A 16,360-nucleotide genomic window follows, 5' to 3' on the forward strand; every position below is an offset into this window, starting at 1 on the left:
GTATATATATATATACACATATATATATATATATTGCAACTGTCATTTTGACCATGCACAATATTTCTTTTCCCACATCATACCCACCTCAGCCCAATTTTTACCCACCTTGGCAGCCCTTCACATTTATGACTTGGTTTTCTTGAGAACACATTGGAAATTAATATTTAAAAAAGGTAGATTTAGACCTGAACAAGTTTTATGTCAGAAGCACTCCTTTGCAGGTGTCAAATTACAGTTCTTATGGGACCAACTGGAGACACTCATGACAAAACCAAGAACATTTCAAGACCCTCTCAACACCTATGATTATGTTGAGCGAAATTTATGGCCCAATTTTGTTGCTATTTTCAAAATTCGAGCATGAAGAATTTGAGCCTTGAGACTCAAATGAGGTTATTGATAACCATTTTGAACGTCATGAGACATTCTTGAGACTTCCTTGTGAATTTCATTCACCAGCCAGTAGTTAGCAGGTGCAGCCCAGTAAAATAGTACAGTACTTTAAGGCTCATAGGAGGGACGATAGGGAAGTCTATCTTCGACTTCATCTGCCTGCATACTTGTTTGCAGAAAGAATGTATCTAAAGACCTATAATAGAGAAGCTATTCTGTGATCCTGTTGTGTTTTTAATTTACTCCTCGGGAAATTGTTTTTACTTATTAATACATGGTTATAGTAGGGTTTTCACTTTTTGCATATCTGATCCTGCCATTTTCTCTGTTTCCCAAAAAGCAATTCCACTGTGAGAAGTCTGCCCAAAATCATTATGGTCTAACTCAGTTTCCCTCTCAAATTGCAGATGCTAACCTTCAAACCACCCTAGCAGTGAGGGTTTGCTCAGTGAGAAATACCAGTTGCAACAAACTCATTTGAATGTTTGTGGGCTTACTGCTGCAACCCTTTAACATGAAAAATGCACTGAACCTGGATGACATTGATTAGGTTCTCATGACTAGAGCTTTAATGAGATAGAGAATGTGAGTAAGATATTGGTATGTCATGGGCAAAAAGGAAAGTTTCAGTTTCAGCTTTTGATATCACAGATTTTTATCAGTAAAGAACATTATGCACACCCATGGCCAGATTAACACTTCGCTGTACCCTGGGCAACAATCTTCAAGGGCCCCATCATGACTAACACAGAATCACCATAATCTGGCAAAATACAGAATAAATTACTATAATATACAGTAAATATACTTAAAATTCTAACAAGTGTATTTTTATGTATAAAACTCAAAATGCTCATTGACACAAACCATCAAGACTGAATTAAGTTGAACACACTTTGAACACCACACGACACCATATGTGTACTTGTTTAGTACTGTTTCGGCCACTGGTGTCAGAAGCACTTATAATGTGTGTGTGTGTGGGGGGGGGGGTGGACACGCTGATGGGGGGGTCTGGGGGTCCGCCCCCAGAAAATTTTGAATAAAGTAGATGCCATTTCCTGCATTCTGGTGTATTTTAATGGTTGTTTAACATTTAGTTTTACCTACATAAGTAAACACTTGGAACGCCTTGGGGTTCCCCAGGAGGAGCTGGCCCAAGTGGCTGGGGAAAGGGAAATCTGGGCCTCCTTACTTAGGCTGCTACCCCCGCGGATGGATGGAAGTAAACACTTGATTCAGTAACTATTTTAGAGCTAATGGAACAACAAGAAGTAGCCTGACCAACAGCTGATTCAATTAATTAAAAATATTATATATTCAAAGGTGACGATTTGATGCCCACATTAAAACTAAATGACTATAACTTAGTTGACTTCAAATGCAACAAGATTATCAATGAATGTTTGTGACAAAGGATTTACTGATTATAACAAAGATTCCTTCAAGAAACCTCCCAATATACATCATAAAACCATAATGACTTATGCTCATTCTAAATTTGTCAAATGACATAAATCTCCTAAAGTGAAGGAAAATCATTTAAAAATAATAAATAAGATATATCCTGTAGCCATGTTTCTGCAAAGAATATTAAAATTTGATGTTGATTTGTGTGCCTTTTGTAAATCAGAAGATGAATCCCTTGAGCACTTTTTATTTGAATGTCAATAGAAAGTCTTTGGTCAGACATCAGAAACTGGATTAATCTCAAACTTAACATTCCTTCACTTCACTTCCGGGGGAGCTGATGGACGGCAGCTCCCTCCGGCTTCTCTGCAGTCTTTTATCATCAAACTGACCCATTTTTTCGAACCAGACTAAAGTTGGTCCTCCTTCCAACCGAATTTGGTGTTCAGTGACTCAGAGAGCCGGACGGGACCGTCCAAAAATATATTTTGGTCCAGGACCGGCCGCTCCCACCCCACCGGTCACTCTGAGCGCACCCTGCCGGCCAGGTGACCCCTCGAGCCAGGGAGTCGTCGCACGAAGGTCCGGTGTTTTTTTTATCCCTCTCTCTGGACCTCAACAAACTCTTATCTGGACCTTTGTGGTTCTACCTGGTTCCGACAAAAATCGTCGGGTGGTATTTTGCTGATTTTCTGCTGGACTGGCCCTCGTGGTGTCTTCATAGGTGTGGGGGAAGTGTACCTGTGTCCCTCGAATTGGACCAGAACCGAACCGAGGTGGCTGTGGGTGATTTCATCTTAAACAGAGCCGGTCTCTGCTTCAGTGAGCAGCCCGTTACTTTTAAAGAAAGGACTGTCCACCTCCGTGGAGTCGCTGTGTTCACCTGGAGGAGACGCTCCGGTGCTTTGAAGCGCCGCCGGAGCCACCGGAGCAAAACTGGGCCAGGGCTATCTTCAGCCTCTTCGTCTCTCGTGCTGTGGAGCACCGGAGCTGGACTGGAGCAGAATCGGACCGGACCAGTGTCGACTTCAGCCTCTCTGGTCAGTCTCGTTTTTCACCGGGGGTGCCTCTTGTGCTGTAGGGTGCGGAGGTGTCGAGCAGAGAAGCAGAGGAGCAGCGCTGCGTGGTGCTTGAGAGAAGTTCGGAGTTTGTATCGGAGTTGCTGCAGGCCTCCATCCAAACTCACTTGGATAATAATTAATTTTATTCCGGATCACGCTGTTGGCCCCTGTTGACCTGAAACGAGCTAGGATCATGCCTTTCACTTCAGGAGGATTTTCTGGCAGCTCGCTCTGCTATTTGCTGCAAATTATCTGTTTCTGTTTTGGCCTGTTGATTCTGGACCCAGCTTCTGTTTCCCATGGGAGCATCCATCCATCTTCACTGGGGGGCCGGAGCCCCCCTCAGCCCAACTCAAACTGCAGTTGGGCCACCTCGTCGGGTTTGTTTGTCCATTTGAATTGTGACGTTTTATGTTCTGAAACTTTTCAGCATCATTCATATTATTGTCACTATTTTCAGTTCTCAAATTATCTGGAGTCTCTGAATCTTGTTAATACACCTGAATCTGCCCATCACTGCAACTTTCACTGTTTTTGGGTTCTGAATGATCACGTCTTCATTAATGTTTCTCATGATTCGATTATGGGGGCTAATTGTCACACTGTTAACTCCTGTAATTACACATCAGTCACAAAAAACTCAAGAAAATGTCTTATAATAATTGTTGTTACTGCTTTCAGGGATTCAACCCAACCCTGGACCCCCCACTAATTACAGCACACCAAATGACTTTAAGAACGTGTCTGGGCTTCATTTTCTGCATGTAAACGCTCGTAGCCTTCTGAAAAAACTTGATGCTTTGAAAATTCTGATCAGTTCTTCTGGGGCAGATGATATCTTCGTCTCTGAATCCTGGCTCAACAAATCTGTAATGAATAATGACCTGGCAATCAATGGATTTAACATCTACCGCTGTGATCGTCAAAAAAAAGGGGGGGGGAGTCGCTGTTTACATCAGAGATTCTTTGGTTGCTAGTCTTGTGTCTTCTAAAACAATTCCAAACCAGTTTCAAGCCTTATCTGTAAACATCACCTTGAATGGAGGCCAGATCTTAACTGTAGTCTGCTGTTACACCCCCCCCCCCCCCCCGCCCCCAGCATCACTTGAGGCTCTTGTCTGCCCTGATGGAATTCCTTGGTAATTTAAAATTCAAAGAGATCCTTTTGGCTGGAGACCTCAACATTGATTGGTGTAAGTCGACCCCCCTTTGTGATAAATTCAAGGAATGTTGCCTGTCTCTCAATCTTACCCAATTGATCGACTCTCCCACTAGATTAAACAAAAACCATCCTGAAAAATCCTCCATCTTAGACCTATTTCTAACTAATATGCCTCACAAATTCCCTGGTACAGGTGTATTCGCTGATATTTTGAGTGATCATTGTGTGACAGCTGCTTTGAGAGATATTAAACTTTCACCTTCTAAGCCCAGATTAATTCAAAAAAGGGATCTGAAACGTTTTTGTGAACAGTCATTCCTCTGGGATCTGTCTCACTTTGACTGGCATCATATTCTGTTAACTGATGACCTGAACTCCGCTTGGAACTATTTTCATAATAGTTTCATTTTTCTTGTGAACAAACATGCTCCTTTTCGTCAGTTCAGAATAAAGGGACGAGACAGCCCCTGGTTTACTCCAGAGCTAGCTGACCTCCTACACAGGAGAGACCATCTTTGGGCTGTAGTGAGAAAATCTGACCCAGACACTGATTGGTTGAGTTTTTGACAGATGAGGAATAAATGCACAACTGTTGTTAAAGCAACAAAACGCAACTATTTCTTATCTCAGACCTCCAAACCTAAATGACCCTAACAGATTCTGGAAAATCATCAAATCTCTCTCAGGTAACCCCCCAATCATCTGACCTCCCATCACAACTTCTTGTTAACTCTGTTCCTGTGTCAAATAAGCACGAGATCCTGAACTGTTTCAACAAACATTTTGTTGCTTCTAGTTCTTTATTTGACACAGTTACTAACAGAAATTCAGCCACTTCCCCTAATAACCAAACTTCTACAAATCAAATCCGTCCTACAAGTCAATCCTCAGTAAATCACAGCTTCTCTTTTTCTCCATTCTCAGTCAGTGAAGTTAATAAACTGTTAAAAGATCTTGACCCAAAAAAAATCTGCAGGTCCAGATGAACTTCCACCTTACTTCTTAAGGCTGGCTGCTCATATCATCACAGTCCCTGTGACCCACATCTTCAATCTCTCCATAAGAAAAAACTCCATCCCAGTCACTTGGAAAACAGCCTTTGTTCTTCTTTTGCTGAAGGGAGGTGACCCCACCTCACTGAACAACTATCGACCAATCTCTAAACTCTGCATTTTAGCCAAGGTTCTAGAAAAACTGATAAACTCTCAAATCAAAAATTACCTGGACTCATTTAACATCTTACCTCCACATCAATCTGGTTTCAGGAAACAACACAGCACAACCACTGCTTCACTGAAGGTTCTTAATGACGTTGTTGAAGCACTGGATGCTAAGGATTATTGTGCTGCACTTTTCTTAGACCTGTCTAAAGCTTTTGACACTGTGGATCATAACATCTTGTGTCATAAACTCTCAGAAATTGGTTTCTCAGAATACACCATTGGTTGGTTCTCTAACTATCTTTCAGACCGGAGGCAATGTGTTCAACATAATGGTACTTCCTCCAGTTATTTAACAGTCAACAATGGTGTACCACAAGGCTCAGTCTTAGGACCCACCCTCTTTACAATCTACATACATAATGTAGGTAAAAACATCCCTAATGCATTCATACATTTCTATGCTGATGACACAGTTGTTTATTGTCGAGCTAAAACTGTTGCTAAGGCTTTCCAGCTTTTGAATTCTGCATTCAACTATATCCAGACTGATTTGTTCCGCCTCAAACTTGTCCTAAATGCCGACAAAACCAAAGGGATGCTTTTTTCAAAAAGGAAGTTGGTCCCAGCAGTTCTTCCTCCGATTTTATCCTCAAATGGTGTCCCCATTGAGTTTGTTGATTCCTATAAATATTTGGGTATCTTGGTCGACTCATATCTCTCTTTTAAGCTCCATGTGGAAAACTTGGTAAAGAAACTGAAAGTTAAACTGGGTTTCTTTTTCAGAAACAAATCCTGTCTAACCCTGAATGCTAGAAAACACCTTGTATCTGTGACTTTCCTTCCCTCAATTGATTATGGTGACATTATTTACATGAACACTCCTACAAGAACCCTGCAGATGTTGGATGCTGTCTATCATGGTGCACTAAGATTCATAACTGGCTGTGATTATCGTACCCACCACTGCACCCTGTATTCACTGGTTAACTGGACATCATTAACTTCACGCAGACTCTCTCACTGGTACATTTTCATCTTTAAATCACTTCTTGGTCTGCTACCTTCTTACATCTCCTCCTACATGTCTGCGTGAGTGCAGCTACAGTGTGCGCTCTCAGGACATTATTACCTGCAGTGTTCCCTCAATGAGGACTGAACTAGGCAAAAGGGCCTTCTCCTACTCCGCTCCTGTTTCCTGGAATATCTTACAAAAAGATTTGAAGCTCTTGACCTTGACCTCTCTAAGTGGCTTTAAGAATCTGTTGGACTCCTGGCAGGGACCAATGCAGACATGTTCCTGTTTTTAGTTTTCTACATTCGCCTTAGAATCTAGCTGTTTTTTTGTTTTTTTTTGTTACCTTTTCCTTTTAGCCATCCTATTTGTAAAAAAAAACAAACAAAAAAAAAAAAAACTGTATTATGACTTTTTATAATTGTTTATTGTTGTTGCTGTTGTCCATTGTTGTCATCTTTCTTTGTTGAAATCAGGTCTCTCTTGTAAATGAGTCCTCGGGGCTCAATGGGATTCTGATGTCTAAATAAAGGTTGATTGATTCCTTCTTTTCATGCTGATGCCATTTTACTTTATGGGGATAACTTAAGCTCAGCTTTCTCTGATGCCATAAATATAGTCGAACTTATAGCAAAGTATCACATTCACTGTAGTAAGAGGAGGGATAATAAGCCTTCCTTCCTGTTTGATGAACAATTTTAAATCGTACTATTTTTCATTAAGTAGATTAAAAATCTGCAAAACTGCTAAAATCATCTCACAACAGATATAAACTTATTGTTTTAATTAAAACAAGAAGTTTCTCAAGGAAAAAAAAACTGATGACCTTGTCATCAGGTAAGGGGCGTTTACCTTCGGGACAAACTGAGGTTGGCGATTGGTCAGTTACTGACACACCTTCTGAGTTGATTGACAGGTCGCGCCATCGAGGATCCGATTGGAAAAAAAAAATCGAGAGCTGCAGCAGCCGCGCTGGGAGAAGACGGGGCGGCCTAAATGCAGCGGAAGCACAGCAGTCTCTCTGTGTAGCGCAGGGCTCCAAGTAAACAGGAGATAACCAGATATTTTGCTTGTGCCCTCACTGCCCTGGGCCCCTTAGAGATCATGGGCCCCTGGGCAGTTGCCCAGTTGCCCATATGGTTAATCCAGCCTTGTCCACACCGTGCAAGAACAGTTTTATCAACATTATATTTGAAACAGCATGGAGTTTTTTTTTTTTTTTTTTAATCTTGCGTACAATTTGATGTTCTTCTGCTTTACTCAAGTAACTTTTGCCAATTTAAACCATACTCCTTCAAAACACAGGTGACCTCATGTACTCTTAGAACTGTATCTAAATGCAGCATGAAGCAGAAGAGCTTTATACTGCATTCAGATACAGTACTAAGCTGCTTGTTTAATGTGCTGCTTTGACTTTCCAGCATAACAGACCAGACCTGACTGTCAAAAACATTGTGATTCCAAACTTGACAAACTGATTTGGTCGAGACCCCTTCGCAACAGTTTTTAATGCACAGATTATCACTTTATATCAATCAATCCACAAGACAGAAGCTTCATATTCCTGTTCTTCATACATCCACACTTTGACTTCCTTATTTTTACTACTGCCTCAGTGCAAATTAAGTACTTAATTAATGGTAGATCATGCCTCCTTCACACTGGATGACAACATTGCTATGACCTAAAAATCAACCAACAAGTCTGGACTGTGTAAAATCTTCTGGTGTGCATTAAGAATGTAGTGGGTTCCATTTTACACAATAGAGAATCATAGGTCATAGTGGGTTTTAGCTTTTACAAAGCCTCTATGGCAAGTTGGTGGTGATTTATTATTGTAGTAGCAGCATATTGGGGTCATGGGCATGAGCACCTTTATTATAAACCATATATAATAATAATAATTTGTAAAAATAATTAATAATAATTAGGGATGCACGATATTGGCTTTTTGGCCAATATCTGATATGCCGATATGTTAGAACTTATTTGGTCAATAACCGATGCCGATACCGATCTTTTATGCATGTTCCTTTGTCAGATCATAGCCCTCTTATTTAGGCTTATTTGCTACAAAAATTGTGGAACAGCTGTAAGAGCTGGTGACATATATTCAGTAACAGCCATATGATATGCATAGCACTTTAACTTATATTAAATGAAAAATGTTATTTATTAGCATTAGCCACCTGCAATGCTGTCTCATTTGTGGAGGCTTGTTCCAGTTCCTAGCTGCAGTGTGGAATCCTCTGCACTCCTGTGCATGAAGGACAGCCTTTTTAAGTTCAAAGTTTTTGTCTATCCATTGTGCTGTAAGACTAATCATGCTAACGGGGCTAACACGACATCCAAATGTCTGTGGTAAAACTCACCCAACAAGTCGAGCTATCGGCTATTAGCTTCTAAACTACGCTGGAAATGACGGCTTGTAACTCGGGTAAAGTTACATTGAAAAAATATCTCAGACTGGGGACGATGTAGCAAGGCTCAACGTAGCCCATAAATCGTCAAAATCCGACATCCTCACTAAAGAAAAATAAAACTTCTACACTGCCGACATTTTGAATTTTCTTCTCCGCCGTGAGATCGGGTAGGCGCACATGACGTCATCGCGTTGCGCTACCTCTGTAATGTCATCACGTTGTGCTGCCACCGCAGGCAAAAACAGCACCTTTTATATTGGCAAGTTATTTTAATGGAATGGCCGATGTCCAATATTGAAATTTAATAATAACATATTTATAATATGCACTTTACAATCACTGTGAATCTCAAAGTGCTACAAAGAGTGAACATCAGATAACATCAGGATAATGTAAGGATGGTACCATTTGGTGGCCCGGTTTGTGTCTGTGTTCCCTAGTGTTTTCTCTTTAGTTCAATTGGTGCCACCCTTGTCTCGTCACAGCTGTTTGTAATCACGTCTCGTCTTGTCCCTGTATATAAGCCATCTGTTCAGTCTTGTTCTTTGTCGCGTCGTCTTCATTGGGTCTCCGTGTTTCCCTGAGTCTTCTGAGTTTCCCTGAGTCTTCTGGTTTCCCCGAGTTCCTTCCGAGTTTCCGGTTCATCCTGTTATGTATGTTTTGCTGCCTCGTCAGCCTGTTATTTTGTGTTTTTTATTCTCATTAAATATCTAATTTTGTATTCCTGCCGAGTTGAGTCCCTGTCTGCACTACTGGGTTCGTCCCTGACCCGAAAACCCTGACATTATGACGCGACCATACCAGAACCCAGCGGGCAGGGTCTCTCTCGGCAAACTGACCATTTTTCTTTTTCCCTCCGTGAGCTAAGATGGACGAGCTCCACTCCGTCCCTGTCCTTCTGCTGTCCCTCTGCCGCCGTAGAGGCGGAAAGCGGCTCCGGAGGCAGTCCGCGACGACCGGCCCGGTCACGTCGGCTGAGCAGATTTTTAGAGCTGGTTCCAGTGTTTCTGTGGGAACGGGATCCACCGCCTCACCTCCCAGGTTTCCGGTGGGGGCGAGGTCCAACATTCCGCAGGAGCTCCGGTCCACTCCTGTTTGGTTCGGCGAGTCCGGTCCACTTGACACCACAGGGGCGGATTCCGTCGCCTCACCTTCCAGGTTCCTAGTGATGGCGGAATCCGGCCTCTCACCACCACACCGCGCCGCAGCTGCCCGACCCAGCCTGACTACCTCCTGAGCTTACTCCCAGTGACTCTTTGGGGGTGTGTTCTGCCGTCCCACTTCCTAGGTTTCTGGTGGGGGCGGTACCCGTCACCACACCTCCACATAGAGACATTCCATCCATATTTTCATTTTCACCCCATGAAATATTACAAATAAACCGTACTTTGCTGGGTTTGTTCCGTGCAGCTGGGACAACCCGGCTTCCGCCAACGTCATGTTTTCCATGATGGAGGATTTTTTATTGACTGTGCCTGGTCTTGCACGGCTTCCTGAATACAGTCAATTGCTGTCACAGATAAGGACTTTAAAGGCCCCTTTAGTCACCGCTATCTATGAACCCAAGTCAGTTCCTCACTTCTCTTGTTCCGAGGGGGTCCCGGCAGACGCTCCTCATCTCTCCTGTTCCGAGGGGGTCCTGGCAGATGCTCTTCATCTCTCCTTTTCCGAGGGGGTCCCGGCAGACGCTCCTCACCTCTCCTGTTCCGAGGGGGTCCCAGCAGACGCTCCTAATCTCTCTTGTTCCGAGGGGGTCACGGCAGATGCTCCTCATCTCTCCTGTTCTGAGGGGGTCCCGGCAGATGCTCCTCACCTCTCCTGTTCCGAGTGGGTCCCGGCGAACGCTCCTCACCTCTCCTGTTCCGAGGGGGTCCTGGCAGACGCTCCTCACCTCTCCTGTTTCGAGGGGGTCCCGGCAGATGCCCCTCACCTCTCCTGTTCCGAGGGGGTTCCGGCAGACGCCCCTCACCTCTCCTGTTCCGAGGGGGTCCTGGCAGATGCTCCTCATCGCTCATGTTCCGAGGGGGTCACGGCAGACGCTCCTCACCTTTCCTGTTTCGAGGGGGTCCCGGCAGACGCTCCTCACCTCTCCTGTTTCGAGGGGGTCCCGGCAGACGCCCCTCATCTCTCCTGTTCCGAGGGGGTTCCGGCAGACGCCCCTCACCTCTCCTGTTCCGAGGGTGTCCCGGCAGACGCTCCTCACCTCTCCTGTTCCGAGGGGTTCCAGACGGACTACGCACCTGTTCCTGCCACCTCAGAAGACTCGGCACCTGTTCCTGCCGCCGCCGCAGAAAACTCCGTTCCTGCCGCCGCCACAGGAGACTCCTTTCCTGCCGCCGCCGTAGAAGACTCTGTTCCTGCCGCCGCCGTGGAAGACTCCGTTCCTGCCGCTACCGCGGAAGACTCCGTTCCTGCCGCCACCGCGGAAGACTCCATTCCTGCCGCTGCCGCAGAAGACTCCGTTCTTGCTGCCGCCACAGAAGATTCAGTTCCTGCTCCTGCCGCAGAAGATTCAGTTCCTGCTCCTGCCGCAGAAGATTCAGTTCCTACTCCTGCCGCAGAAGATTCAGTTCCTGCACCTGCCGCAGAAGTTTCAGTTCCTGCTCCTGCCGCAGAAGATTCAGTTCTTGCTCCTGCCATAGAAGATTCAGTTCCTGCTCCTACCGCAGAAGATTCAGTTCTTGCTCCCGCCGCAGAAGATTCAGTTCCTGCTCCCGCTGTAGAAGATTCAGTTCCTGCTCCTGCCGCAGAAGATTCAGTTCCTGCTCCTGCCGCAGAAGATTCAGTTCATGCTCCTGCCGCAGAACCTCAGGCCTCTCCGTCGTCTGCTACAGAGCCACAGGCCTCTCTGTCATCTGCTGCAGAGCCACAGACCTCTCCGTCGTCTGCTGCAGAGCCACAGGCCTCTCCGTCATCTGCTGCAGAGCCACAGGCTTCTCCGTCGTCTTTTGCAGAGCCCCAGGCCTCTCCGTCATCTGCTGCAGAGCCACAGGTCTCCATGACAGCAGCAGCAACTCCCCAGGCCTCCATGACAGCAGCAGCAACCCCCCTAGACTCCATGACAGCAGCAGCAACTCCCCAGGACTCCATGACAGCAGAAGCTACTCCCCAGGACTCTATAACGCATGCTGCAGCTCCCCAGGACTCTATGACGCATGCTACAGCTCCCCAGGACTCTATGACGCATGCTGCAGCTCCCCAGGACTCCATGACACATGCTGCAGCTCGCCAGCACTCCATGACGCATGCTGCATCCTCCAAGGTCTCTTCGCAGCCAGATGCGTCCTCCAAGGTCTCTTCGCCGCCAGATGCGGCCTCCAAGGTCTCTTCGCCGCCAGATGCGGCCTCCAAGGTCTCTTCGCCGCCAGATGCGGCCTTCAAGGTCTCTCCACCACCAGATGGGGCCTCCAAGGTCTCTTTGCCACCAGATGCGGCCTTCAAGGTCTCTTCGCCGCCAGGTGCGGCCTCTAAGTCGTCATCGCCGCCAGATGCGGCCTTCAAGGTCTCTTCGCCGCCAGATGCGGCCTCCAAGGTCTCTTCGCCGCCAGATGCGGCCTCCAAGGTCTCTTCACCGCCAGATGCGGCCTCTAAGTCGTCATCGCCGCCAGATGCGGCCTCCAAGTCGTCATCGCCGCCAGATGCGGCCTCCAAATCGTCATCGCCGCCAGATGTGGCCTCCAAGTCGTCATCGCCGCCAGATGCGGCCTCCAAGTCGTCATCGCCGCCTGCCGTGGCCTCTCTGGTCCTATGTATTGGAGGGCCTACCGGCCGCCCCCCGGAACGTGGTTCCCGTGATGGACGGCCTCCCGGACGCCTGCCGGAACCCCGGAACATGGTTCCCGTGATGGACGGCCTCCTGGCCGCCCCCCTGACCTGGTCCGGCTTTATGGACGGCCTCCCGGCCGCCCGCCGGAACAATGACTTCTAGGGACGGTCTCTTGACCGTCCAAATCCTTTGTGTTCCCTGCTTGTGTTTTGCCATAGTTTTTTCAGGTCTTTGGTTTCTTCCTTGTGTTTCCTTGGGCCCTCCACCCTTGCAGTGCCGCCCTCCACCCGCCCAAGTCCTTCGGGTGGGGTTTTTTTTTGGGACGCCTGGATGGGTCCTTGAGGGGAGGGTACTGTAAGGATGGTACCATTTGGTGGCCCGGTTTGTGTCTGTGTTCCCTAGTGTTTTCTCTTTAGTTCAATTGATGCCACCCTTGTCTCGTCACAGCTGTTTGTAATCACGTCTCGTCTTGTCCCTGTATGTAAGCCGTCTGTTCAGTCTTGTTCTTTGTCGCGTCGTCTTCGTTGGGTCTCCGTGTTTCCCTGAGTCTTCTGAGTTTCCCTGAGTCTTCTGGTTTCCCCGAGCTCCTTCCGAGTTTCCCGTTCATCCTGTTATGTAAGTTTTGCTGCCTCGTCAGCCTGTTATTTTGTATTTTTTATTATCATTAAATATCTGTAGTATGACATATGCAGGATATATTCATACATTTCGCGAGTTCTTCATTTTTCTGACTGTGTAAATGTCGTGCATTGAATTTAACAGAAATGTAACGAGAGACGTTATTTATCTTTGACCCATCAAAATGAATGCGGTCATTTATTTGCAGAATCAAGGTTTAACATCAAACATTTACATTAATTTGGCAAAATATGAAAACAATAACATGGCTAGTTTCACAGAAAGTGGGCACAATACGGCGATTGTCCTCACTTCTCAGCAGAACAGCAGACATCAATCACACGGCGGTGATTGAGAACTTTGCTTCAGATATTTCTAAAATATCTGTAATGATTTTAGGAGAAAGGAGAGTTTAAGATGGAAAATGGAGATTTATCTTACAGAGAGATGTGTGAGGGAATTTATCTGTGATACCAGAAACGTGCACGCTCCTTCAGTTCTCAGCTTGGTCACGGTACGCTTGGTCGAAGTAGAACTTTTACCTGGTTGATGATAGATCAGCGTCGGTATAGAATCCTTCCTTTGACTCTTTCAGCGTCTCCGTTGAGAACAGCTAAAATACTTCGAGAGTCGTGTGAGGTTATCCAAACAGAAGTTATAATTCCCAAAATCGTCCCTGCATTCTGGATTCCAATAGAAGCATTCTGGACGCCTGCGTTAGCATCCAAGAACTCTGAACTCTTTAACTCTCTTCAGAGAGTTAAAGTCTGGAACTCTTCTCCAGGAAAAACTTTCAAGCTCTGAAAACTCCCATGTTGAACTCATTCTAGAGCGCACACGCAGCTGAACTGGGAAGTTGCCACATTTAAATGGGTCGACTTCCGGGTCATTTGAGAGCTTTTTTGATTGGTCGATGGACCAGAAAGAGGTGTGGTTTGTGATGTAAGGTGTTATGAAAAGTCAAGGATTGTTTTAGTGACAGACAGAAAGATTATTGGAGAACTTCAGACTTCGTGGAGTCTCTACTCTTATTATCTGCTGTAAAAGTTAAACATGACATTTTTTTTTCAGTAAACTTTTAGTTGACCGAAACTTGAACTTTAACACACACTTACAAAACTTGCTCATTGAAGACAGAAAAATCAAGAAATGCATATTAACCTGATTTCTTCTTAGAATGAGGAATAAAAATCATTACTTACTGTTTATGTAAATAAAAATGAGTAGTTCTCTTCAACCTGTAAACATTGAGTGAACTAACACAATTTGATTATCAAACATTTGTAAAATAGTAATGATCATAGAGAATTGTCATTTCTACTTGATTAATTCAAGAAAGAAAGTCTCAGGATGGGTCAAACTGTATTTCTGGATGCAGATCAATGAAATAACAGTTTCTGTCCCACAAGGTTCTTAAGGTCAAGTGTTTTGACCTTAGGCTTAGTTTGACATCAGGTTAGGTTCACTACAGTCCCCCCTTTGGAAATCATTGCCTGTCCATGGGGATGAATTCCAACCGTGAACTTACACCTTCAAATGTCCTTGAGCTTGATGTAATCCAGCAAGGAAGACCAAAGTCAAAAGTAATCCAGCAAGGAAGACCAAAGTCAGAAGTAATCCAGCAAGGAAAACAAAGTCAAGGTAATTCCACAATGTTCTTGGTAATTCCATTGTGTTGATGATAATTCCATAATGTTGTTGGTAATTCCATTGTAGCAATGCTTTAACCCCTTGGAAACAGAGTCTGTAATCCATTGGAAAAAGTCATATAATCCACAACGGTAAATCCACAACGATTAGAAGTGTTGATTAATCAGCATACAGAGGGGTACCCTTGGATTGAACTGAAGATGCGGCCACTGGATGAAGAGTGGAGACCAACGTCAGGATTCTAGGTCGCCTCCAGCGAAGGTTGTCTCCAGCGACGTCCAGCCTGTGCCGTTCTGGTTCAATGTGTCATGCAATTATGTGGTTTAAGGTGGGCTTATGAAGGGGATTTTACATAAGGCCTTAAACTATATGCACCTGGTGTGTAAGCTATTATGGTTGGGAACAGCTACAACTACCAGTTAAGGGGTGGAGCATGCTGAAAAGGGGTAACTACAGGGGTTTATACCTATAGAAAAGGGTTCCAAACTATTTTTCCATTTCTAACTTGGTTTAAGTTAGCTTTACATGGTAAAATATAGTTTGGTTCAATTGTCTGTTGTCTTTTAGACGAACGACTTGAGATTGGGTGTTTGGTTTCCCCATAAATGTTTTGGAAGTCTATGGCGAGACTTATCAAAAAGAATTAGCTATCCCCCCGAATAGAATTGTTCGAGTAGGTTCGGCTTAAACGTTGTGAGATCAATGTAGATTATGGTACTTAAGGTAGCAATAATATACATTGACTCCGCAAAGATTGCAATTTAATGAATGAACTGCATGTTGGCATGGTTAAAGGCCTCTTAGTCTCTAACTTAACTACACAACAAAATTCATTCTTGCCTGGGGTGTTCGAAAACAATACCAAAACCAATTAAACGATGTCTCAACATCGACAAAAACAGTGACTAAGCAACCAGTTAAACAACGTCTCAACATTGACAAAAGCAGTAATTAAGCAACTAGGAAACGACGTTTCACTGCTTCACCTCACCCTGGTTGCCAGATTCAGTCACGCTGTCCCGTTTATTTGTTTGTTTCTTTTTAGACCCGCGTGCACGATACATAATCACATTGAGGTGCACTGCATGGAGATCTTGTTGGACTCGGAGTGACCGGAGGCCTCGGAACAGGGATATGAGTATCCCGCATAACACGAGGAATATCATCATTTGCAGGGCTACGATTAACGTGTCTGCACTTGACCACGCATAGGCAATCGGTTGGATTGGGTTATTATTCTCGGACCTGAGAGACTTGAGAACTCCGTTTAATGGTTCCACGTCGACGACCTTAGTACCCTCGAACCGGATCCTTCCCAAGGTTCCGGGATCTATGTCTATAGTCATGTTTTTTAGGTACTCTGAGTCGTCCAGAGTTGTTTCCCATTGTCCCGGATCGAGGTGATAGAGCGTCAAATCATCAATGTGTATGGTTGTTCCCTGGGGAACACTGATCCACATTGTTTTGTCCGGTAAGGTCAGGGGTCTATTTGCTCCAGGCTGTTCGTAGGCCATGATCGCCTCTCTTTGGGGGGCGTTCACTAGCCAACGTGATCCAACGATTTCAGCCTTTGCGGTCTTAGCCAGGTGTCGCGGCGTTATGGTCGTTGAGCACTTAGAATTTTCCGGAATAGGTGTTAATCCGCATATGCCCGCGGTTTTATTCCACATAAACGGTTTGCTCGGGCACAGATAGTGTA

Source organism: Nematolebias whitei, chromosome 11 (assembly GCF_014905685.2).
Source record: "Nematolebias whitei isolate Nwh7 chromosome 11, NemWhi1, whole genome shotgun sequence".
Taxonomy (NCBI): domain Eukaryota; kingdom Metazoa; phylum Chordata; class Actinopteri; order Cyprinodontiformes; family Rivulidae; genus Nematolebias; species Nematolebias whitei.